General features: G+C 43.5%; 1 pseudogene; it reads right to left on the minus strand.

Moving 5' to 3' along the window:
- Positions 1-5,121: 5,121 nt before the first annotated feature.
- LOC114686010 lies at positions 5,122-24,757 on the minus strand (annotated as a pseudogene).
- Positions 24,758-25,669: the final 912 nt, after the last annotated feature.

Below are 25,669 nucleotides of genomic sequence, written 5' to 3' on the forward strand. Positions count from 1 at the left end.
CCCAGTATCATCCTTCACTTATTTGCTGATGTTGCCCACTGGATTTTAAACTCAGGACCAGCCCTGATATTTTAAATGGTAGGTGATCATCTGGATTTGAACATAGATGATAGTCAATATCTTCACCATCAATGAATCTTATTTTGAAGCAATTAAGTCGCTCCAAGTTCCAGTTTAAGGGGAAAGAGAAAATACTTGAGTTCAGAGTGTTATGTTGAGCAGTGAGTGAGGTTAGGGTTTCTACGGAGCTGCTGACTTTGGAGAACAAATAAGAAGTTGGGAGGAAGGGGAGAGAGTTATGTAAGAATCCTTAAGAACTGAATTCTGGCTGGGACTATAGATCAGTGGCAGAGTATTTGTCCAGCATGTTCTTGATCCTGGCTTCAATCCTTAGCATCCAAATCACAGGGGAAAAAAATGTATCTAAGCACTAAATTCTCTCCATAACCTGAGCTTTTGTCAGGTCACATTTCAGACACCAAATCAGTCTTGTCACCATTCAGTGAGCTCTCTCGGTGAGTAATATGACAACCCGTGGAAAGGCGACATCGCTAACGATTCACTGGATAGACAAAAAGACAAATTACATTTTCTCCGTTAACTTGGCAGCCAAGGAATACATACAGGATTGCTGCAAATGAAATCTGAAGTCATCTTGTGTCAAAAGAACATTCATCAGTTAATGGGGGCCCCCTGCTCTCCTTGCTTCAGTCATGAAATGCTAGCTTTAGACACATTTTCTGTCCTTTCCTTCCTGCCCTCTACTGATCAGGAGGCAGAGTCTACTTGACTATGACAACAGGTGTCTCCATTGTGCTGGGTCTGGAGATTACCTAAGACCCTGACTTGGACAGATTTGAGTCTCTTCCTTCCTCCTGTGATGGCTTCTAGAAGACCAACAATTCTTCTGAGGAAAAACCTTATTTTTAAATGTGGCATTGAGGGGGTCTTATTATTATTTTTGTTGTTCTTTTTTAGAGGTACACATTGACGTATTACAGATTAAAATGGCATGATATCTGAAATTTGTTTCAAAATAGCAAAGGTCATGGAAAGGCAATAATAACATGTAATAATCATGGGACACCATGTTAAGTGTTTTATATGCATTAATTTATTTAAAACTCTCTCTTAGCCTAGGAGGTTGGTATCGTTCTCTTGATATTTCAGATGAAGAAATTGAGGCATGGAGAGGCTGAGAGTACTTGGTCAAAGTTCTGTAGTAGACAGCCCCAGAATGAGGAGTAAATTCACAGTGTGGGGATTATAAAATTGTTATTGTCATTCTTCATTTGGTGTATTCATCCCATAAAGGGATAGAAATATGTCAAAGAAGAATAAAATACTCAAACAAACAAAATAAAAAAATTTTTTTTAGCCTGTTAGATGCAGGTACTGTTCGAGGCATGAATAGGCAAAAATGAACTAGACAGCAGATCCAGCAATGACAGAGCCAAGATCATTTTCTGTAGCCAGGTACTGGAAGCAGATGGTCATGTGCATGTCCCTCATTCTCCTTAGAGTGGTGTTTGAAAACTGATGCTCAGGTGACTTTGGTGGTGTCCATCTTTAGTGGGTCAGATGGAGTGTCTCTAGTCTCTGCTCCAGACTCTCCCTCAGTCTGTCATCACACCAGACCTGTGGATGTCTATAGTGGGAAGTGGGACACCTGTTACCCTTTCTTACTCACTGGACGACCCTCATAACTTCCCTAGGAAACGCCTATGACCTTCAACAGGTTTGAATTCTGGAATAATTGGTTTGTAATCCAAACTGCTTTCAGAGTAGAATTCAGAAAAGAAGGACCCTTGTTATTCAAATACCAAGCAATCAGCACGATGTCCAACCTAAGTTTAATTTTGGTCATTTGGGCCTTAAACAAAAATATATTACAGGTTGGATATCCCTGCTCTGAATATAGGAAAGAAATCTAAACGGGTCCAAAATCTTAAACTTTTGGAGTGCTGAGATGATACCACAAGTGGATCCCATGTGATGGAAAACGGCCAAAGGCAGCTGCATTAAGAACACCATAGTCAGAACCCTTCAGGCTATGTGTGCAAACTGAGATATTAACAAAACATAAATGAAGTATGTATTGAGACTCTGACTCTATTCATAACATATTAATATATATATTAAAACATTCTAAAATCGGGCTGGAGAGATGGCTCAGAGGTTAAGAGCACTGACTGCTCTTCCAGAGGTCCTGAGTTCAATTCCCAGCAACTACATGGTGGCTCACAACCATCTGTAATGAGATCTGGTGCCCTCTTCTGGCCTGCAGTCATACATGCTGTATACATAATAAATAAATAAATCTTAAAAAAAAAATTCTAAAATCTAGAGAATTTCCAAAAGCTGAAAGAATTCCAGCCCTAAGCATTCTGATAAAGGCCACTCAATTTATAGACATTTGAAAACCTCCATTCACATAACTTAGTAAAACTTCATGAAATTAACATTTTCTATTCTTTCTCTCTCTCTTTTTTTTTCTGGACAAGAGAGGTTATTGGTTTTGTTTTGACTGCTTTTGTTTTTTCAAAGAATGGCTTGTCAGTGTGGTCTGCTTCATGTCTTCAGAATGGACCATTTGGTATTGAATAATCGATTGACCACTCTTCCCTGGGGAAGGCTATTTCTCCACATCTCAGTATTCCTTAGTCTTTGTTTAGGGTTGAGGCCTTATGTGCACCCCACTATCTACATTAGCATGACTGTTGTTGTCATCCTTGTTCAGGTCATGATTAGGGAGCCTATTTTGATTGTTCTTGATCAAGGTCATTCACTGACCTTGGAAACCCTTTGTGGTATCATCAACCATTAGGTCCTTTCAAAAGTACCTTCAAACACTTGGCGACCCTGGAAAGAGCTTTCACTGGAATCTGAATGGCTGGCCATTCCTTCCTCCATCATAATCTTGGGTCCTTACTATCATGATGTTTTAGCAGACTTGTGGCCATGGCCTCCTGACTAGCCTTCCTGTTACTGCTACTGTCCTGTGCACCAAGTGGGGGTGTTCCTTTTAAACACGAGATTAGGACGACATTTCTCTCAAGAATGTGCCAACCTGCCCATCTCAGAATGAAAATGAAGAATTTTACAGTTCTTTATTGGATCCTCCATGAGTTGACTTTGCTACCTCTAAATTCATCCCCTGCACACGCTCCGTTTTATCTACTGTTCTGCAGACTTCAGGGCCTTTTTGACATTGCCTTAACATGCCAGGCACAGTCCCTCTCACTCTCTTGAATGGTATTCCTGAGATGCACACGCTCATTGCCTCACCTCCTTTCCGCCTGTTTAAATATTGCCTTAACAATGGCTTTTCATCGGCTCACCCCACATAGCAGGCCTACTCCCTCCCAGCTGGCTGGCTGTTATCCTCTTCGCTTACCATCATTGGATAATATTTTACGCTATTCCAACTATGTGAAATCTTTGTTGTCAGCTCATGAGCTTGAACACTTAACTCTGTCAGGTCCAAAGGAAATCTCATCCCCAAATTCTGGTGGTTAGACAAAAGCAAGCTTTCCTCAGGAACTCGGGAAGCTGGTTCTCCTCCACCAAAGGAGCCAGTTCCCTTATCACTGGCAGAAAGGACAAATGGCTATCTGTGGTCCCTATTAGCATACCAAGGCACACGCTGGCCTCATGCTCCCTCAATGTCACAGTACTTACAAAGTCCATGCTGTTCTCAGCGCTTCTGGTCCTACCCTCCTACCTTAAACCTCCCCCAGCTACTCCTTTCTCCTTATAACCCTGCTATTTCGGCTAGGCTTTCCCTGATTTTCCTTGGTCCTCTCTTTCCTCTGGACTTTCAGACCCCTCTGGCTGTTTTCTTCCTCGTATCTACAATAAAATCTTCCCCTTAACTATACCTTGGAATAGTCATGTCTACGCAGTTCCCAGCGGGTGACACTTTTATTTTGGAAGGTTGTATGATCTTAGGAGGTGGAAGGTTGTGGGAGGAAGTGGGTCACTGGAGGTGGGCCTTGAGGTTTTCAAATCGCCCCTTCCCCTTTCTATTAACGCTCAGCCTCTCTGCTTCCCAGAGGCTGTACAATGTGACTATTGGGTTTCCTGCTCTTCCTACTGAGTTTTCCATGCTGTGATGGGATGTAGCCCCTCCTCCACTCGTCAGCCAGAACAAACACTTTCTCCCCAGATCGCTTCTTGTCAGGTATTTGGTCCCACGAGCACATAAAGTAATTAACACAGAAAGTTGGTACCGAGAGTGCTAAGAACATGGGCGGAATCCGGGGCTGGACTTTCGGTATCTTCCTCATTGTTCTCCATCTCACCTTTTCAGATACAGCCTTCCCTGGACCTGATGCTCTGTTTTCAGCTAGACTGGCTGGTTGATCAGTGAGAGCTAGGAATCCTCACGCCTCCTGTTTGGGGGTTGCAAGAAGGGAAGCCACACCTGGCTTTTTTTATGTGTTGAGGATCTGAACTCGGGCCTCATGCACGTCTTGCACCACACCATGCAGCAATCTTTCCAGCCAGGGGTCATATTTCTACCGTCTTAGTGATTTCTATCGTTCCTGTAAAACAGAAACTGTTGGCACCCACTTGTCAACCATTCTCTTTCCGTTCAGCACTCAAGGTTTTTTCTCCTTCACTGCACAGGGAAAGCTTTCTTGATCCCCACTGTCCGGTGTGACCCGCTTTTCCTTCTGGACTACTCGGAACAGGCTTTTTCTCCTTGGCTACTTACTGTAGAAATGCCACATTCTATGAGGGTTTTTTAATTTTACATGGATGAATGTCTGGCTTGTATGGATGTTTGTAAGCCATGTGTGTGCCTGGTGCCAATGGGGGTCAGAAGCAGGTGCTGGATCCCCTGGAACTGGAGTTATGGATGTTTGTAAGCCACCATATGGGTGCTGGGAATCAAATCCCAGTCCTCTGCAGCAAGTTCAGCTCCTACCCATTGAGAACCCCTCCACCCCTGACCCATTTTAAAAGAAGACATTATTTTTAGAATTACTTTAAAGGTTAGATACATATAAAATAGAAAATAATTCTACAGCATCAATGCACAGCAATAAGTAATATAAAAAATATGCCACGTAACTGAAAGATTGGCCCAAGTGATTCAATAAATGAACACCCAAGTAAGTTTTGATTTCAAAACATTTTACTTAAAAATAACAAGTAATGCTCCATAAAAATATGTACAAACTCCCACTGATACATTCTATCAGATTCTATCAGCTGGAATTAAACTTTAAGTCCAACTTTGAGTAGCTTTCAGCTTTCCCTTCAAAGTGAGACTTGTAAACATGCTATATACATGAACTTACAATATGAAGACATGTGAAAAAAAACTGTCCAACACGTCCCTTGAGGTGATAAGGACGGAGTAGCAGCGGCAGGAGGCAGGGTTAATACAGGAAAACTCACCGCTGGTAATGCACCCAGAAAGGAGCTCGTAAGCAACAATACGTTCCTTTGAAAGAGTCTTGGAGTTTGCGGAGTCAACCCAGCAGGGCCCACAGGTTCCTTACACATGGATCTACATCAAGACATTCCATGTGGTTGATACCGCCTGAGGTACAACTTCTTTCCATGAACTCAAAGCAGTAAAACCACCCAGGGCAATCAGATCCTTCGCCATTGCCCGAACTCAGGTGGTCTCAGGATGGCTCTCTGGCATCGGTTGTGAGTCTATACCCAATCAAAGACTCCTTCCCGTCTCCCTCATCCACGAGCACGTCCACCAGCACGTGTGGTTTATCGTAGCCAAAGGAGGCGGGGGCCTTCCGCACGGGGGTGGGCTCGAGCTCTTCCGTCTTTGTTTCCGCGTTAGTGTGTGGGAGGAATTCCGAGTCGGACATGGAGCTGCCTGATGCCACGAGGCCGCCTGTCGGAGCCGTTTCTGGAGTGGTAGGTGGTGATGCTACAGGGTTTCCGACTGGTCACTACTCAAAAGGGAAGAACTGCCCCTTTGTATGGAGGTTGGAGGGCTGTCAGGGGCCAACACAGAAGTGCTTCCTTCAGGGTCCATAGCCTTGGTTTCATCGGAAAGTTCTTCACATTCTGTTGCTCCTGGGTTGTCTGGAGCCGTCACTGTGGACAGGTGCTCTTCACAGATCACCGTCTCGTTCTCTAGAACAGCTGGGTGCACGACGTGACAAGTGATACATACTTGGATTCAGGTTTCGTCTCGGCAGTGGCATTTTTTACCACAGAGAGCTACGTAGAAAGGAAAGCAAGATGGAAAATTATTGAGCTTAAATGCCTGTTAAAAAAGAAAAGGCCAGCCGGGCGGTGGTGGCGCACGCCTTTAATCCCAGCACTCGGGAGGCAGAGACAGGTGGATCTCTGTGAGTTCGAGGCCAGCCTGGGCTACCAAGTGAGTCCCAGGAAAGGCGCAAAGCTACACAGAGAAACCCTGTCTCGGAAAAACCAAAAAGAAAAAAAAAGAAAAAGCCTAAAAAGCAAATGATGTATTTCGGAAAACTAGTTAAAATATGCTCACTGCATTTTTTTTTTTTTCTTGATCTTTTGTTTGTTTGAGACAAGGTCTCATGTAGCCTGGGCTGGTCCCGAAGTCACTATGTAGCAGAGGATAACCCTGAACTCCTTTGTTCTGCTTTCCCAAATGCTAGGGCATAAAATGTGTGCCACCACGTGGCTTGACTCTTCTATTTATTTATTTAGAGACAAGGTCTTACTATGCAGCTCCTGTTGGCCTGGAACTCAGGCTGGCCTCAAAACTCACAGATATCTCACAGGCTGGCCTCAAACTCACAGATATCTACCTGCCAAGTGCTGGGATTAAATGTGAGCCACCACACCCAGCTTGCCTTTTCTTTTTTTTTTTTTCCTTTTTAATAATTTAAGATTTATTTATTTTATGTATATGGTGCTCTATCTCCATGTACACTTGCATGCCAGAAGAGGGCATCAGATCCCATTGTAGATGGCTGTGAGCCACCCTGTGGGTACTGGGAATTGAACTCAGGACCTCCAGAAGAGCTGCCAATGCTCTTAACTGCTGAGCCATCTCTCCAGCCCTTTTCTTTGTAATGGAACTTATTTAAGACTGAAAATATGAAGTCATTAACTATCTCATAAATGCATATTGCCTTTTTCAAGCCATCGTCTATGTGTCTGAGGGGAAGCTCCAGCAAGTGTCTTCCCCATGTACATTTCATGTCAGTGACTTGGCATTTCTTTAGAGTGGTGTTTACTTTAACAGACACAGAACATGCTGCGTCTTTCACACATTCTTATTTATGAAATTACTTCCTCAGGATGAATGACTGGAAGGATTATGTAAATGGCTGCTGGGCCAGCAGCTTCCTGGCAAGGGGCATACAGTTACATCTTGACCACCACTGCTGGAGGGTCAGAACCATTTTCCTGCTCTAATGAGGAAGGGATGGCTCAATACCAGGTGGTCTCTTGCTTCCCTATAGTGAGGAGGACGGATAGAGCACATACGTACTGTCTACTTATTGTAGATACAGTCCATCGCCACCTTGGAGACTGTTAATTACAGAAAATCCCACTGCGCCCTTCGAACATTGTAGATATTATTCCTGTCATGTCTGAGTCAACATGCCATCATTTCATTACCTTCAAGCAGTCTTGAAATCATCTCAAGAGACCGAGTATGACTACACTTGAATGTCAAATGTGATAGTTTTCACTGTGGGCCATCTTCCCTTCTAAATGCCAACTGTGAGAAGTATCTGCATGTCTGCAGCTCTTCAAAAGCCAACTTTGGGGGGCTCTCCCATATCACTGCCTCTTGGAGAGGCCTAACTAACCGCCATCCTCGAAAGTGGGGCAAGCAAGGTCTTTGCTGGCTCATGAGCAAGCCTCTCCTGTATTGTACATTTACACTGATCGTACTAGAGTGAACTGTTCCTTCTGGACCTTTAGCTCTTTACCAAACTTATCAGTTTTCATCCTGAACATTATAAAAAAGGTACCTGGTGCACAGTGAAATACATGTGGCTTTGGGTATACAGCAGACTGAAAGATTAGTGTCCAGTGAAACTACTCTAACAAGATTAAATAGAATGCCAGTCATGGAGCACATCATTTTCCTGAAGGATACTTAGTATTGAAGGGACTGTCAAAGAAGGTTCAGATTAATGTTAGGGTGCACAATTAAATAAATAATTAAATATATTACCAAGGACTTGGTAGCATTATGCTTTTTCTTTTAAATGGATTCTTCTTAATATGCCAATATGCAAATACCAGGACAGCTACTAGAAAGACGATAATAGGTACAACAACCAGAATCCAAATCGAATCTAAAAAAGGAAAAAGAAAAGGCACAATCACAAAGAGCCGACAAGACACTCTGCATCGAAAAGTCTTCGCACCAATCTTCAGCAGATGTACATGTCGACGTCATCAGTGTCTGAAGGAACACTGGAGCAGAACTGGGCAATGTAACTGAAAAGTCAGGGTCCCCCAGCTAGAAGTCAGGCTCTTCCCAGGGCTGAAGCATCCTGGGACTACACTGCCAAGACACAGGTAGCTGAAACAGCTTCTGAAACATCTTCACGGCCTCACAGCAGGGCGCTACCAAGGGACACAGTTCCCTCAGTTAAAAAAAGCATTTTAAAAATGCCTTTCCTGAGAAGATGTAAATTCTGGCAACATTGCTGATAACTTAAAACAATCCAGCCCTGCTCCTCAGAACTCCTTACCACTTATCCATCCGAAGCCTCGTGTGCCATAAAAACACAGAGGAGCCACCTGCACACACAAGCTCAGGCCCACAGACGAGCATCGCACAGCAGTGAAGACTGTGGGCACACACACCCCCTTTGTGTATCTTGTTCTTACCCTGCTCTCTTAGTCACAAAGCAGCAGCAGCGGCATTTCCCAGAGTCCTCTCTTCTAAAAATAAATAGTAGTCTAAATGTTGTGACAGGTGCGTGTCTCCTTAACAGCATTTCATGACTCTCGTTTCTATTCAAAAGCCCCCCTCTTTGGAACAGTAACCACACGTTACTGCTTAACAAATGCTTACGCCCTGTCCATTATGGGCTGTGGTTAAACAAAGTAAATCAATATGATAGCAATAAATAAATAAATAAATAAATAAATAAATAAATAAATAAATAAATAAATAGTGATTATCAGTGTTGTATTAGAAGTCCCACTGAAATCCCACTGGGCTGAGGAGACAGCACCCAAGACCTATTCCTGTGACAAGGGGACAAGACACTAGCTAAGGTACTGCCACCATGCCATCATCACATCAGTTCCTTTGTTTTCCTATTTAGGCTTTTTACAAAATTGGACTTGGGATAAGTGCACCAATTTTGTATATAAAGTAGGATTTTGTTTTCCAAATAGCTTAATGCAAATTAGCACAAAATGCAGTACATTGTTTTAATCCATATTTGAAGCTTTTATGGAATGGCCTGAAAGTTATTAATACTAAATTTTACATGTCTGGTCTAACATTTCAGCCTAGCTTTCCAAAGGAATAGCTTGGTGGTTAAGAGCACTGGCTACTGTTATAGAGAACCTGGGGGTTAAATTCCCAGCACCCACAAAGAAGCCTACAACCACAGGTGACTCAAGCCCCAGGGGATCTGATGCCCTCTTCTGGCCTTCTCAGGAACTGCATACACGTGGTCCATTAGACAAATATAAAGACAAAACACCCATAAATATAAAATAAAATTTAAAAAAGATTAATGAAAACAATAAAGGTACAGGATACAAAATCAAAATATAAAAATAACAGCATCAATATTAAATTTGGTGAAAAGAAATAATGGAAACAATCCCCTTCACAATAGCTTAAAAAAAAACAAAAACAAAGCAAAACCTTGCCTAGGGATAAATGTAACCAAAGACATACAAGACTCTGCCAGTGAAAATTAAAAAAAAAAAATTGGAAAAACAGATCGAAAGAACAAAACATGGAAAGACTTTCCAAATCCATGCATTTGGAAACATCTGTACCAGCACTGAAGTCTACAGTTTGAATGCAATCTCCACCAAAATACTAATTATACTCATCACAGAACTAAAAGAAACAATCCCAAAATTCATATGAAATTCACCACAAAAGACCCAAAATAGCCGGAACAATTTTGAGCAAAAAGATCAAGATTGCAGGAATCAAAATGCCTGATTTTAAACTAAAGGGATGGCAACAAAGTGCAGCATGCTAGGAGCAGACCAGCAGATGGACAGCCCAGTGCAGCAGAGCGGGGGTCCAGAAACGAGCCCTGCTAGCTACAGACCGCTAAAGAGGAGACCTTTCAATAAATGCTGCGAAACCCGACAGCCACGTGGAGAATATAATCCTTGCCACATTTTCCACAAAAATCAACTCAAGATGGACCTAAGAGTAGAAAACAGGAGGAATATTTGAAGACAAAGGAATAGGTGATGCTCTGGACAGGACACAAAAGACCTTGCAAATGAATTCTGTAAAATCAGGCCTATCAAAGGAGACAGTCTGCAGAGTGAAGAGATCGGGAGAAAACAGCTGCCATTCACTCATTTGATAAAAAGTTAACATAAGGAATTTTAAAAAACCTAACAAAACAAGTAACCCAATTAAAGAATGGGGAAATGAATACACACTCCTGGGAAGTAAAATGGCCAACAAATACATGGAAAGATGATACGTCCTTAGCCACCAGGAAAACGCAAATCAAAACTGCAATAGCAAATCATCTCTCTAAATGAAACTGGATGGCAAAGAGATCACCGCATGTCCATGTATATTGCAGAACCATTCATAATACCCTAGGGGGAGACGAACGGATGAGGAAAATATCTTCTAATGTATAACACACACACACACACACACACACACACACACACACATATACCCACATACACTATATATATATATACATACATACCAATACTATGTAGCCATACGTATGAGTTAAAATCTTGCCATTTACAGGAAAATGGATGGAACTGTGGAATAACATGCTAAGCAAAATTGGCCCAACAAGTACAGCGTGTCCTCTCATATTTTGAAGCTTGAAAAAGTCAGCCTGCTTGGGGTACGGTAGTGCATGGCTGTAATCCCAATACTAGGTCGGCAGAGGCAAGAATGCCAGAAGTTCAAGGCCAGCCTGGCTTACACGGAAAGTGCGGGCCAGCTAGGATTATACACAGAGAGACCTTCTCTCAAAAAGCCAAAGTCATCTAAGTGTAGACTAGTGATGGGCAGGGGTAGGGAAAGGAATCTGGAGAAGGGCGGGGCAACAGGGGAGCTGGAGCTGATCAGCACTGCAATGCACATATGCAGAAATACCACACTGAGCCGCTAACATACACACTAATGCATGGTAACAACACATACAATGGATCCTTGGTCTCTGTAGACAATGGTTATTCAGTTCAGTGCTTGCCTGTGTTGCCATAGAGTCAGTTTAAGATACCGATCAACTGATAAATTTTGTTGATAAGGTAATTACGCTCATATAATTTAATGGCCCCAAACTAAGTTGAACATAAAGACAGCATTCTTTGGGGGATATGTGAACATGGGAACATTCTTACCTTTATCAATGTGTCTATCTACTGTTTTCTGATGACTAGCATGTGGTGATACATTGTGTACCCTAATAAACTTATCTGGGGATCAGATTACAGAGCCAGCCACTAGATCAGACATAGAGGTCAGGCAGTGGTGGCACACACCCTTAATCCTATCACTCGAGAGGCAGAGATCCATCTGGATCTCTGTGAGTTCAAGGCCACACTGGAAACAGAGCCAGGCAGTGGTGGCACACACCTTTAATCTCAGCACTTGAGATCTCATGTCTTTGCTTGGGAAGCAGGCAAGCCTTTAATCCCAGGAAGGGACGGCAGGGTGGAGAAAGGTATACAAGGCCCGAGGAAACAGGAACTAAAGCAGTTCAGCTGAGACCCTTTCTCAGGGTGAGGACTCAGGATTTCAGTCTGAGGATTTGTGGAAACAGGATCAGCTGAGGAGTTGGCGAGGTGAGGTTGGCTGTGGCTTGTTCTGCTTCTCTGATCTTTCAGTTTTCACCCCAATATCTGGCTCTGGGTTTTTTTTTTTTTTATTAAAAGACCACCTAAGTTTCGAACAACACTAGCATGTAAATGGGATGCATATTGGTAATGTTTTACATTAAGGAATGACTGACAGAATCTCAGCGGAAGGGTTAAATCTTATCATAAAACATTTAATAAGTTAGCAGAAGTCATACCTAGTTTTATAGGGCTATGATAAAGGCCAGTGTTCGGGTATGTTTAGTTTATACTTGCATTGGTATTCCAGTAAACTGTAAAGAGTTTTGTTTGGGTTTTAATTAGTGTTTTTCTTTCTTTTTTTTTTTCTGTTAATGTATATTGGCAAACTGGTGTGGTCCTGGGTTTTGTAAGAGAGCAGGCTGAGCAAGCCATGAGGAGTAGCCAGTAAGCAGCATCCATCCATGGCCTCTGCATCAGCTCCTGCCTCCAGGTTCCTGGCCCGACTGCCTTCAATGATGGACAGTGATGTGGAAACGTCAGCGAAACAAGCCTTTCCTTCTGATTTTCTCCTCAAGGTGCTTCGGTCATGGTGTTTTCTCACAGCAATAGAAACCTGAACTACTGAGAGAGTCTCCAACCAACGTTTTAGTGACTAGTCACAGGAAAATCAACATTTTAGTGACTAGTCATAAAAAAAAAATCAACATTTTAGTGAAGAATAGTCATAGGAAAGCCAACTAGAGTACCTCATCTTTGGTCAGAAATACTTAAAATTAGTATTGCGAAATACTATATGTGGTATTTTTCACATTGTCGACATAAAAACCAGAGCTCTCACCTTAAAGAGAACAAGAGACAGTTTACTCTAGAGCTACTATGAGTGAGCACAGAGCAGGAACACAGATTTCGTTTACCCCAAAGTCCATGTTCCAATGTGAAAGCAGTTTCAGAGGGTTTTCATAGCTTTACAGAACGAAAGCCACCCATCAAGGCAAGTTTAAACTGTCCTGGTGAGTGCAGCCAAGAGGCAGACACACTGAGATGTGGGAGCTATCTTCCAGGTCCACGATGCTCGTGACATTCCTACCTCTCGGACTGGTGGAAGACAGTGTTCTAAGTGAACAGCCTCTGAGAGGTTTTTACTAACTATCACGAGGTGTGAGTTCAGATACAGAGTGGGGCAAGGCATGGCTGTTCCAGAAGGCTAAAATAGCCCAAGACAAAGTAATCTATAACATTCCAGCTTCTCTATAGCACTGAAATCCCCATCAGTCCCTGCAGACACAGCTTCTTTTCAGGAGTTTTCATCCACATGTATTAATTTTATGTGATAACGGGCTTCATTATCACATTGCACATATGTATATAGTGTACTCTGATCATCTCGGATCCCCACCAAGCAGATCCTGCTCCCCACTCCCACAGACAGGCCAGTGCGGCTGGTCTTTCTCTACCTCCAAGCTACCCTTTGAGATTCTCAAGGATCTCTATTGTCTGAAACACATACGCATGTTATACATACATAGACATATATAAATACAGCCTGCTGAGTCTGGGTAGAGCTGCCGGAAGGTGTATATTTTTAGGGCCGACCACTTGACATTGGAGAAATAGTTGGGAGCTCACGCCCGGCCGGGGAAGGCTGACTGCCCCTCTCTCAGGAGTCAACCCTTGCCTATAGCTCTTCTTCCAGGGGTGGGGACTTGGAAGGTTCCACTCATCCATCTTGGCATGTCACGTGGTGTTGCCATTGTTTAGGCCGCCACACTGGTGAGATTTAAAACTGTCCCCGCCCCCTCTCTGCAGCCCTCCCTGAGCCTCAGGTGTAGGGGTTGTGGTTATATCAGTGGGTGCTCGGCACCCCACTCAGCTGCTCTCTGCATCATGGCCAGTGGGGGCTTTTCGTTCCGTAACAGTCTCTGTCGGCTGAAAAGAGAAGCTTCTTTGATAAGGGGCGAGAGCTGCACTTATTATCTGTGGGTGCACAAGCATGGTATTCGGAACAGTTAGGAAGTACACGGGTTTGGGCGCGGGGCAGCAGCAGGCTCTTATCTGGGTTCCACGGCCTCATCGGTCACGGGCAGTTGGCTACACTTACAGTGCCGGGCATGAGTTCCCTTCTACCTAGCATGTCTTACGTTCCGCGTCAGCGGCTGTGGGTTATCCCCAAGATGTCAATACCACTATTTCAGTTTTGGGGACATCGTGCCATGACGATCACTGCTGTGTTTCATAAATGTCACAGCTGGGCAGGATTACTGATTGATTTTCTCTCTTGGAGGCTTGCATAACACTCCTTTCCTTTTCAACTGCCTTTCATTGTTCCCCTGGAAAAGCATACTTTTTTTTTTTTATAAAGGGAAAAGCATACTTTTTTTAAAAAAGTCAATTGAATTAAGAAAAAATTAGTACCTTTTTTAGCATAGAAAAGATATTCTAAAAAAACTTGAAAATGGGAAAATAAAAAGAATATCATTCACAAGATGAAATAGTCTATAGATTTTAAAAATATTAACAAAGTGTGCAAAAGAAAATGATAAGACATTAAAAAATTTTTTAAAAAATATTCTTCTATTTAAAAAGTGCACTAAAGTGCATAGCCTCTTCATTCTGGGGGGGAGGGAGGGGAAATCATTGCATTTATCCTGGTCAACACTGAAGGAAAACATGTATAGAGTGAATATGAAATTAAAATCAGCTTGATAGCAAGTCAGTCAGTCTGTGACTTCAACACAGCACAGGGAAGGGCATCTGATAAAATGTCCTCCTCTATGGAAGAGATTCCCTTCAAATCCTAAAGAGCATGCGCAATACACATAATTATATACACGACACACTGTATCACAGCTGTGTGGAGAAACCCAGGACAAAACCAGGATGCAAAGAAAACCCCAAGCTGTGACTGATGGTAACCGTTTCTTCTACCTTTAGAAACAAGCTCCATAACTTATTTGTGTGTGGGTGTCTGCATGCACATGCCAACACACATGAGTGGAGATTATGGGACAACTGGAGGGAGTTGGCTTTCTTCTCCCACTGTGTGTGTGTGTCCTGGACCCAACTGAGGCCGTAAGTCTGGGAGGCAGGTACCTTCACCCACTGTGACATCTTTTTTTTTTTTTTTTTTGATTTTCGAGACAGGGTTTCTCTGTGTAGTTTTGTGCCTTTCCTGGAACTCACTTGGTAGCCCAGGCTGGCCTCGAACTCACAGAGATCCGCCTGGCTCTGCCTCCCGAGTGCTGGGATTAAAGGCGTGCGTTACCACCACCCGGCTTCACTGTGACATCTTTATGGTCCTCTTCTGGCTTTTCTCAAGTTAACACATTGTCAAATTACTACTTGAAACACAGATATTTGTGTACATAATTTCATATATTTGTTACATATCTTTTCTTTCCTGGGTCAGCCATCTCGTGGCTTTTTAGTTTGGTTGCTGTAGTACATTTCAATGCCCGAGAAACTGTCTTATTTTTAATTAGGAGTTTTTCTGGGGAAAGGGATTATTGAATATTTTTTAAAAGAAAAGACATGTGCTTAAGTTATAAATCAATCCATTTATTTTCACATTGCCCTATTTCAGTTAACATTCTCTGTCTTCATCTAGAGGGGAGGGGGCAAGAGCTTACCTTTTCTTGAGTTTTGGAAAAGGGGAGTACAGACTTCTTCTGATTTTTCTGTTGTAATGTCCCAGAATTCTGAGTGTCCATTTACTGAAACGCAGTATCTGGAATCCAGTTTGGACATTGAGATGTTGAACTGGCACAGAGTTTCACTGCAATCTTCTATATCAATGTTGTGACTTGTATAGAGGATCTACATGGAAAAACAACAATAAGAAAGTGTATGCCTTCTTTAATCTGAGGGGGAAAATCATTGCATTGATTAAACTTTGAAGGAAAACATGTATAGAGTGAATATGAAATTAAAACCAGCTTTGATATCAAATTATAAGTCGATCTGTGACTTCAACCCAGCATGAGGAAGGACAGTTGTTAAAATGCTCTCCATGGGAACAGGTATTGTTTAAGACTTGAAGAATAGAAATGTTCAGGGGCTGTGGAACTAGCCAATACTTACGTATGCAGTTCCTAGAATACCAGAAGCAGCTGGAGAGAGAGGAAAGCGTTTCACAGGAAGCATAAGAAAGTAGCTACATGAAGGCCTCAGGGTCTCTGTGCAGTAAGTACATAAAAAGGTCCTAAGTACGTTTGTAGTTCATTCATCTACTAGCTAGAGCCCATGTTCACCCGTGCTCGGGCCTGGACACACAACTCCCGTGGTGTGGCTAGGTATCCAGTGTGGCCTGTATATTAAAGGGCGGGTCTCTGAGGTGGCAATCCTGGGGTGTGCCTGGCTGAGACCTTTATAAGACCAGCCTCATAGGAAGTGGTTACGCTTTGAGTTTAAAATGTCCCTCAGAGGCTTATGTAGTAAGGCCTAGGTCTTCCGTTGGTAGTGATATTATGGGAGGTTCTGGAAAGTCTCAGAAGTAGATAGAGTCTAACTGGAGTAAGTAGGTCATTTGGGGTTTAGTCCTTGAGGGCGCCTCATCCTGGCTACTCCTGCCTCATGCTCCAACATGTCTGTCCAAGCATCTGAAGCCAGGTGACCATGGACTGAACCTTCAGAAACTGAGCCAAAATAAACCTTTCCTGCTTTAAGTTGTTCCTGTCAGATATGTGGTCTCAGTGATGGGAAAATAATGAACACATAGCGACATGCCCTTGAAATGTATTGAGATTCCCCCCACCCTCTGCTACCACCTCCCTTACTTCTGCTCTGCTTTGAGATGAAATGTCTCGTGATAGTGGTGTATAGCATGGTGCATGCCTCGTGTGTATGACGTCATGGGTTTGGTTCCCAGCTCGGGGAGAAAGGGAGAAAGAGTGGTCATCACTTGTACACGTGCTGCTGTGATGTGCTCGGAGCTGAGCAGATGCAAGCATCACCCTTTGTGTCTCTAAAACCGACACTTGGTAAGCTGGTTGTCCTGGGTGTTTGTTCAGGTGACTAACACATGTGTACTACAGTGTCAGTTTAATGTGCCTAACAATTCAGGGCAGAGAAGAGGTAAGAACTGTAACAGAAAGTCAGGAGCACTGTAAGATGACTCCTACAAGGAACAAGGAAAAACCAACTGAGCCACCCGAAATGGAATTATCTACTGCGTACGGAAAGAATACAAAGAGGAGCCGACAACCCCTGAACCCAAAGAGTAAGCAGGAATGTGCCAGAAGGAAATGGTGAAGGGCATTCTGGGAAAGTGCATGGAACTTCCAGTGAGCCAGGGGCAAGCAGCATCTTGCTCAAGAGAAGAAAACAAAAGCCACGCCCCCCATGCCTGCTCTGTTTACACCTGCCCCCTGGACCCCACCCCTAAGCTCATTGGCCCCTGGTGCTGTCCGCACAGGCCAACTGTGCCTCTGCAGAGATCTCTGCCTTTCCCAGGTCCTATGCTTCAAATGATGTCCCCACATACAGCTGCAGGGGCCAGCTTCTGACCCCAGCGTTGGCTCCAGCTGTCACCTTTCCTGGGAGGGTCCTCTGACCCCTCCACCCAAAGTCACTGCTCCACCCCTGCGGGCTGCCCCCACCCTTCTCTGCTGCAGCGGGATATCCCGAGTTTTGTTTGTACCGTTCGCTTCTGTAGTTCTGTGTACTTAGAAGGTACATCGTATGGTTTTGATAACCACTACACAAATAAACGGGGACACCGAGCAGAACGGAGGGGGCACAGTTTGAATCAAAGTATGGACTCCAGACCACTGCCAGAGGAATGCAATTATATCACTGGTGTTTACCAAAGGCTAGCTTACCTTTCAGAAATCAATCATGGCTGCATATTATTTTATATACTGTACATTATTAGTAAGGGAAAAGAAAAAAATCCTAAGATGATCCCCAACTCACCAGCGGAAACAGGTACATAGAGAAAGCAACATTCTAGAGAGGGCCCTGCGATTAAACACGCAAAGAGAAAACTTGAAGGCATCAGCTGGCCGGTGTTGGCAACTAACTCCATACTGGGCCCCCTGCAATAGTATTTACGTAGTTTGTTTTTTCCTTACCAGAAATCCACGACCCATGAATCTGCTCTGCATATGCATGAACAGCAGTCTACCTTACAGTGTATGACAGCAGCTTGCACAAGCAATGCCATGATTCCTATATTTAAAAAAGAGAAAAGAGGAGCACACACCTCCCCACTCCTGTTTCTTTGCACGTATATGGTGTAGTAGAAGGTGTGGCAGGCGCTTTCATCCTCAAACATGATCCCACGCCTTTCTCCGTTTACAATAACCGCCGGGTGAAACACATCGACAGTGAGCTGGTCCTGCCTCCTGATGACGGCCAGGCCAGGCGGTCCAACTTTCCCTGGGAAGAAAAGGAAAGTATAATTCCTCCCAGCACAGCTACTAAATCCCCCCCACCCCCCCAAATCAATGGATGCATTTCAACAACTCTGCGAAGATCTAGAAGACATTCTAAGAATCCAGTGTTGAATAAATCTCAGATGAGAAGCTCTCTTGCCTCAACTCTGCTTCAGTGATTTGATTTCACGTCTGACTTTGTCTTTAGGAAGGTACGATTAGCCAGAAATGTTGGTTTTTAGAAGATGAATAGGCTGGGCTGGTGGTATGCGCCTGTAAGGCGCCTGCTGTTGAGAAGGATAGCGCGGGAGGACCATTATGCTCAATAGCTGATTGGGCTGAAGAATGAGTCTGAAACCAGCCTAGGCAAATCAGTGTCAAAGTAAGAAGTAAAACCAGAAAGCTGGAGATGTAGCTCCCGGGTAGAGCACTTGCCTAGCACCATAAGGCCCAGGTTCATTCCTGAGCTCTCCACCCCACGTAAGCATACAAAACAGAAACTCAAGGAAATACCTTCTCTTTTATCCTTATTTTTTGTAGCTTAATAACCTGTTTTCTAAAAACTGTCCCTGAAAAGGCCCTTATTTATTTATTTTTTTATTTATTGTGTGTATGAGTATTTTGCCTACATGTATGTCTACATATCATGAGCATGCATGGTGCCTGTGGAGGTCAGAAGAGGTCTGGGACTCCCTGGAACTGGAGTTACCGGTGGCTGTGAGCCGCCATGTAGGTGCTGGAATTACAACCAGGTCCTCTGGAAGGACAGCCAGTGTTCTTAACCACAGAGCCATCTGTCCAGCTCCTGGAAAGTTCTTTAGTTATCTACCTCACTGAAACCAGTGTCTTTAACACCCATGGGTGTCTGGCAAACTTCTAAAAAGTTTGCTCATGATTCAGTTTTTACTGTGAAAATCGGAACTGGAGACTCAGATAGTCTATGCACAACCTCTGTGTCTCTGATGTATGGGGCTTGTGTGGTGAACGTTTGTATATGCTTCTCATATGTACCATGCACATACTGTCTTCCACCCAGGTCTGGTGTTGACTCTTCAGTGTACCTCAGGCATACTTTCTGGGACACAGTAGGTCCTTGATAAAACTGTGGCAGACAAATCTGACATAAAGATGGCATGTACCAGATGAACCCAGAGAATAAAAATTCCTAAAGTAAGCAAAGGAAGGTTCGGTGGGAAAACCTTGAGTATATATATCAAAGAGTTGGGGGGCAGAATCAAGGCACGTGGACACCACAGGCATGCCAGCGTGGAAGCAACCAGGCACAGAGGGGGAGGGAGGGAGGAAGGGAAGATGGAAGGGATGCCATCAGGTCTATCAGACTAGGGCATAGGCTAAGGTGGGATGTCCTGCCCAAGACTATAACTGATACTGAACATTCTGGAGCTGGAGTGAGAGCTGAGACCAGTAAACTATAGGTAGGATGCTGGAATGGCAAAGAGCTGAAACCTGGGATTCAGAGACAAGAAAGAAGTCTACACTTGCGTTTCTTTGGGACAGACGGACTTCAAACTCTTCACTAGCCCTGAAACTTCAAACTGTTCCCTGAGCCTCCTGTCTGCTGGATGACAGGTGTGGGCCACCATCACTGGCTGGAAACTCTAATGTATTATGTTAATGTATGTTACATTGGTATTTATGCTCCCAAGGTCTTCAAGGACTTAAGGGAGGTAGGAGGAATGAGGTCAGCGGCCACGTCCTCTGTGATGTAACTTTGAAATAAATTTCCTATCAGACAGAGAAGGAAAGGCTGATGTCTAGTCATGCTGAACAGCACTGGTCAGGCTTTGAATGGACTGGATGTTAAACGGTTTTCAAGCGGGAAAGCGAAGGCCAGTTTAGTGCTATTTGTGGGGCCTGGAAGGAAAAGACATTGGCTCCTTAAATTCTGTCATACGTTTACTAGACACTTGTAGCAACCATCAATAAAAGCAAACATACACAGAAGTATAAGTACTTCAGAATTAAAATGTATCCATGTAGGGGACAGAGAGATGGCTCAGTGGTTAAGAGCACCAGCTGCTCTCCCAGGGGACCCAGGTTTGGTTCCCGGCACCTACATGGTAGTTAGCAAACACCTGTAATAGCAGCCCCAGGGGGATCCAACGTCCTCTTCAGGCCTCTGAGGGCACCGCATGAATGTGGTGCACATACATGCAGGCAAAGCGCCCATACACATAAAAATAAATAAGTAAATAAAAATTTTAAGAAGTTACCCATGCATACAATCTTACTTACTTACCCTGTCGGCACATAATAAACTCTTTTGACAATGCGTAGGCAGATTCTTTCTGTCCAAGAGTAGCTTTAACTCTGGCCCAGACAGACATATCGGGATCTTGAATTTGTTCATAGATATTACAATGATGATCAGAAATGTTGATGCAGGCGTCAACCCATTCGTTCCTAAAATGGACAGGAAGAGTGATACATGGGAAACCTTATTACCACACAAACTTTGGCCATTCATCTGTGTTTTGCTTTGCATCCAGCCAGCTGCTTGGAAGGGCTAAAATAAAATAAGACAGAGAAGGCAGATGAAAGAAGAAACCCTTAGTCTCGAATGGAACGTACAAACCCAGCATCCTTAACCCAAAACCTCGGAAATTCCAATGGCTCGAAAATTCAAGGCGTTGAGCACCCATTTGATGTCACAGAGGAAAGATGCTACACCATGCAAAGTTGTTTGTTTCCTGTATGAAATTTGTTGTTCAAAATATCATAGAGACTAGGGGACTAGATGAGTGACAGGAAGTTTGTGGGGCGTGTGCAAAGCCCTGGGTCCAATCCTTACAAAAATTATCCAATTTAAAAAAAATGGATAAAACACCATAACCAATTACAACAGCTACTTTCCGGCTTTATGTGGATAAGATATATATGACCTAAGTCTCATGTTTACACTTAGGTCCCACCCCTGAGATATCTACTTAGGTATATATAGACCTTTCAAGATCTGAAAAAAGCCAGAAATATGAAATACTTCTGGTCACAAGCATTTGAGATAAGGCATCCTTAACCCTCGCTCTAAATTCCTTTGTAAGAGACAGAACTCAAGCCGGGCGTTGGTGGCGCACGCCTTTAATCCCAGCACTCGGGAGGCAGAGCCAGGCGGATCTCTGTGAGTTCGAGGCCAGTCTGGGCTACCAAGTGAGCTCCAGGAAAGGCGCAAAGCTACACAGAGAAACCCTGTCTCGAAAAACCACAAAAAAAAAAAAAAAAAAAAAAGAGACAGAACTCACACAATACATTTCATATTTAAGTTTTAAAACCATTATGGAGCCCGTTAATACAGATGTGAATCAATTACAAAATCAGACACATTACAAAAGCTCTTCATGTGGTCAGGTTTTTGTTTTGTTTTAGATTTATCTTGCCAGTAAAATGTACAGGCATTACAGGGAGATAACACCTAAGGTATCAGCTCCACTTGACAAAACACAACATGTTAGAAGTTCCTGGTTCACAAAGAGCTTTGCATTTTCCCAAATTCATCATTATTTAATGATAATATGGATAACGGGTTTCTTTCTTATTTATCATGTTCTTATTGATACTGTTGCTTAAGCTGTCCATCCTCCGGCCAGTAAGAGCCTGCTTCGAGACGGCTATTGACATGTCCCCATCATCTGTTTCGATCACGAGGGAGACTTTCTAACTGCTCTTCTGTCTTCCCAGGCTGGGGCTGTTGCTTGGAGGTACAGTGCTTGCTTATGTGATGAACAAGTTGGACCTCAGCCCCACAGAGACGAAACAAAAACCTGCTAAACCAATCAAACAAGTTAAACTCCCTCAACTCCCTGTAAAAATCTTCATTTTGTTTCTTGGCTTAACCCTGGAAGCCGCAACTCTAAATAAAACATGAGGCTCTCCCTATTGGTTTCCACAGCATTGCTACCCATTCTTGCAGGAGGACAATCTCACTGGCTTGAGGGTTTTCACTCTCGGCCCTTCTTTTCCCAGACAACACCCACCCTGACAGTTCATCTCATTCACCTTCTCCAGTGGAGCACAGTGCATCTGCCTTACAGAACTTACCTTTTCTTTTCATTGAACAACATAGTCTGGAAGCCACTACATTTAGGTCCATAAAATATGAAATTTCCTTCATATTTTACAGCGCTAATTCAGTAATCCATTTCTGTAGCAGTCATGTGGAATCAACAGAGCTAAAAGCGAACCCTGGCTGGAGAGACAGCTCAACCAATCAGGTACTTGCTGCGTAAAACAGGAGGGCCTGAGTTCAATCCCCAGAACCCAGGTTAAAGAAACAAACAAGCAAATAAACGAACAAGGACTGACATTTGAGGCTGTCCTGCCCTCACATGTATGTGTGTATACATGCACACACTACTGCACACACACACACACACACACACACACACACACACACACACACACACACGCAACATGGGAGCTGGTGGTGTAGCGCAGTGGTAGACGGCTTACCTAGCCAGTGTAAAGCCTTGGGTTTGATCTCCAGCACCACAAAAAAAAAGTGCCCAGGCAAGCATATTAAGTTTTGTCAGATAAAAGTTCTTCCCCCAGGGCCAGATTTATTTCCATTTACATTAATTATGCATGAGGGTTTCTGTCTCTCACAGTTTTCAAATACCGTATATTTTCAGAGTTTAATGTTTCTGTCAATTTACTAAGTGACTGTGTTGGAGAGTTTTATGTCAACTTCACACCAGCTGAAGCCATTTAAGAGAGGGAACTTCAGTTAAGAAAATGCCTCCCTAAGATGAGTCTGAACATAAGCCTCTGGGGGGTTTTCTTAATTGGTGATTGATGGGGCAGGACCCAGCCTATTGTGGGGACACTCCTGGGCTAGTGGTACTAGACTGAGCAAGCCGTGAGGAACAAGCCGGTAAGCAGCACTCCTCCATGGTCTCTGCATCATCACCTCCTGCCTCCAGATTCCTGGTCCTGTTTGAGATCCTGTCCTGACCTCCTTTGATGATGAACAGTGATATGGAAATGTAAGCCAAATAAACCCTTTCCTCCCCAAGTTGCTTTGTCATGGTGTTTCATCACAGCAATAGAAACCCTAACTAGGACAGAGTTATAGTAACTAATAGCTCTTGAAATATCTGTGGACTTGTGTAGAATAGGATATGCATGTCCTCATGGCGGTTTACCCTACAGGTTATTTACTTAAAAGAATGTACAATGGATAGATCTGAGTGGCTAACACCTTTTTCAAATGACCAGACTTCATGTTACCATGCCTGGGAAAAGCATTCACTATGATCTGTATGGTCGATAAAAAGATTGCCATCGTAGCATGCCTATCAAAAGTTGCTAACTTTGGGCTGGACAGATGGCTCAGCAGTTAAGGGCACTGGCTGCTCTTCCAGAGGTCCTGAGTTTAATTCCCTGCAACCACATGGTGGCTCACAACCATCTGTAAGATCTGGTGCCCTCTTCTAGCCTGCAGGTGTATATGCAGACAGAACATTGTATGCATAATAAAAAAATCTTTAAAAAAAAGTTGCTAACTTCAATTAAATCATGAGAAGACAAATCCACATTGAAGTCTGTTTTTCCATTTGAGTCCATTTGACCTCTAAGTATTTAATTTGAGATACCGCTAAACTACTGTCAAGGTGGTGTTTGCCCTCACTGACATTACTTCAATGCATTTGGGTATTCTTTGCTAACAGCTAATAAATCTTAGTTTCCTAAGAGACTAGAGAGAAATCTTGGAAGGCAGCAGTACTTCTGTACTTCACTACTGAGAAGAACTAGTCAGCATCCTGAGCATTTTGTGACATCCACAGACAGCTGATTAAAGTTCGGTGGGGGGAAAGGAGGGATGATGGAGGAACATAGAGAGTTACGGAATATGCAGAGATTCTGATCAAAACAGAATAGAAATAATCAATGAACAATACTCACCCATAGTTCTTGACCTGTGCAGTAAAGACAGGAGTCTGTGGCATGTCCGGGTATTCCCAGCACAGGGTCGCGTCCAAGTTATAAGACTTAATTAGAACATTAGTTGGTACAGGCACTGGAAGAGATTCAAAAACAACACGGGTCACAGTAAGAAAGGGACACCAACGACAGAAGACCTTAGCCAATGACATGTTAAACAAACACGCACAGGAAACCGGAAGTCAGTCCAGCAGATACTGAAGTCATTTCAATCATGGCAAACTCATAAGATGTGTGTTAATGAAAATGTACAGAGGAGTTCCGATTCACTTTAGGTTACGTAAACACCCTCATAACGTAAGAGGTGATGGCTAATCCTCAATGTCGTCTTGAATATATTTAGAGTGACCCAGTAGAGAAACATCTGCATGTGTCTTCGAGGGTGGTAGTTTCTGGAGAAGTTTAGCTGAGAAGGGAAGACCCACCCTGGATGTGGGAGGCATCATTCTAAGGCAGGGGTTCTTAACCTGTGGGTTGAGTCCCCTTTGGCAACTTTTATTTATTTATCTACAAAAAAAATATTTACATTGTGATGCATAACAGTGGCAATATGACAGTTATGAAGTAGCAATGAGAATAATTCGATGGTTGGGGGGGTCACCGCAGCATGAGGAACTGTAAAGGGTTGCTGCATTGGGAAGGTTGAAAACCAGTGTTCTAAGGGGTCCCAGACTGAATAAAAAGAGAAAGGGGTGGGGGGAGAAGTGAGGATCGGCTTCATCTCTCTCTTCCTGCCTGGGTTCCATGCGACAGGCTGCCTCCTACCCTCTGCTGCCACCCTGCGTCCCTACAACAAACTGCAACCCGAGACTGTGAGTCAAAGCAAGGTCTTCCTTCCCGAAGTCGCTTCTGTTGGTTTATTTTGAAATAGCAATGGGAAAATGAACTAATATATACGGGAAACACAAAGACAGCAGGAGACAATCAATTCCCACACCATTTCAGTGGTTCCGATAAAGAAACGCACTGCCTACTGTAACACCAATCATTTATTCACTTCATCGGAAGCACCAGAGTTTTCAGGATTTGCCAGCACAGACTGCACTCAATGTCTGTAGAAGAACGGCCGCACCAGGCTTCCCACTCCGTTCTAAAATGCCACCAGGCTCTCAACACTGCCTCCCGGGGGAACACACCTTCCCTATTTTTTCTAGATAGCACACGGAAATCTGCCTAACGACAGCGGAAGCATCCACTGGTCATAACAGTTGAGAAACAGTGCTTCGTATGTTTACAATTTTAAGCAGCTCTTTACTGTTTGGGAGGGGAAATACCTAACTTCTGTTATGTATCAACGTAGGGTGAGGCTTACGGCAAAGACTGAGATTATGAAGGTGGGGGATGGAGTGGCTGTCCCCAGATCCAGACGCTCAGCAGATTTC

The sequence above is a fragment of the Peromyscus leucopus genome, chromosome 8a, assembly GCF_004664715.2.
Source record: "Peromyscus leucopus breed LL Stock chromosome 8a, UCI_PerLeu_2.1, whole genome shotgun sequence".
Taxonomy (NCBI): domain Eukaryota; kingdom Metazoa; phylum Chordata; class Mammalia; order Rodentia; family Cricetidae; genus Peromyscus; species Peromyscus leucopus.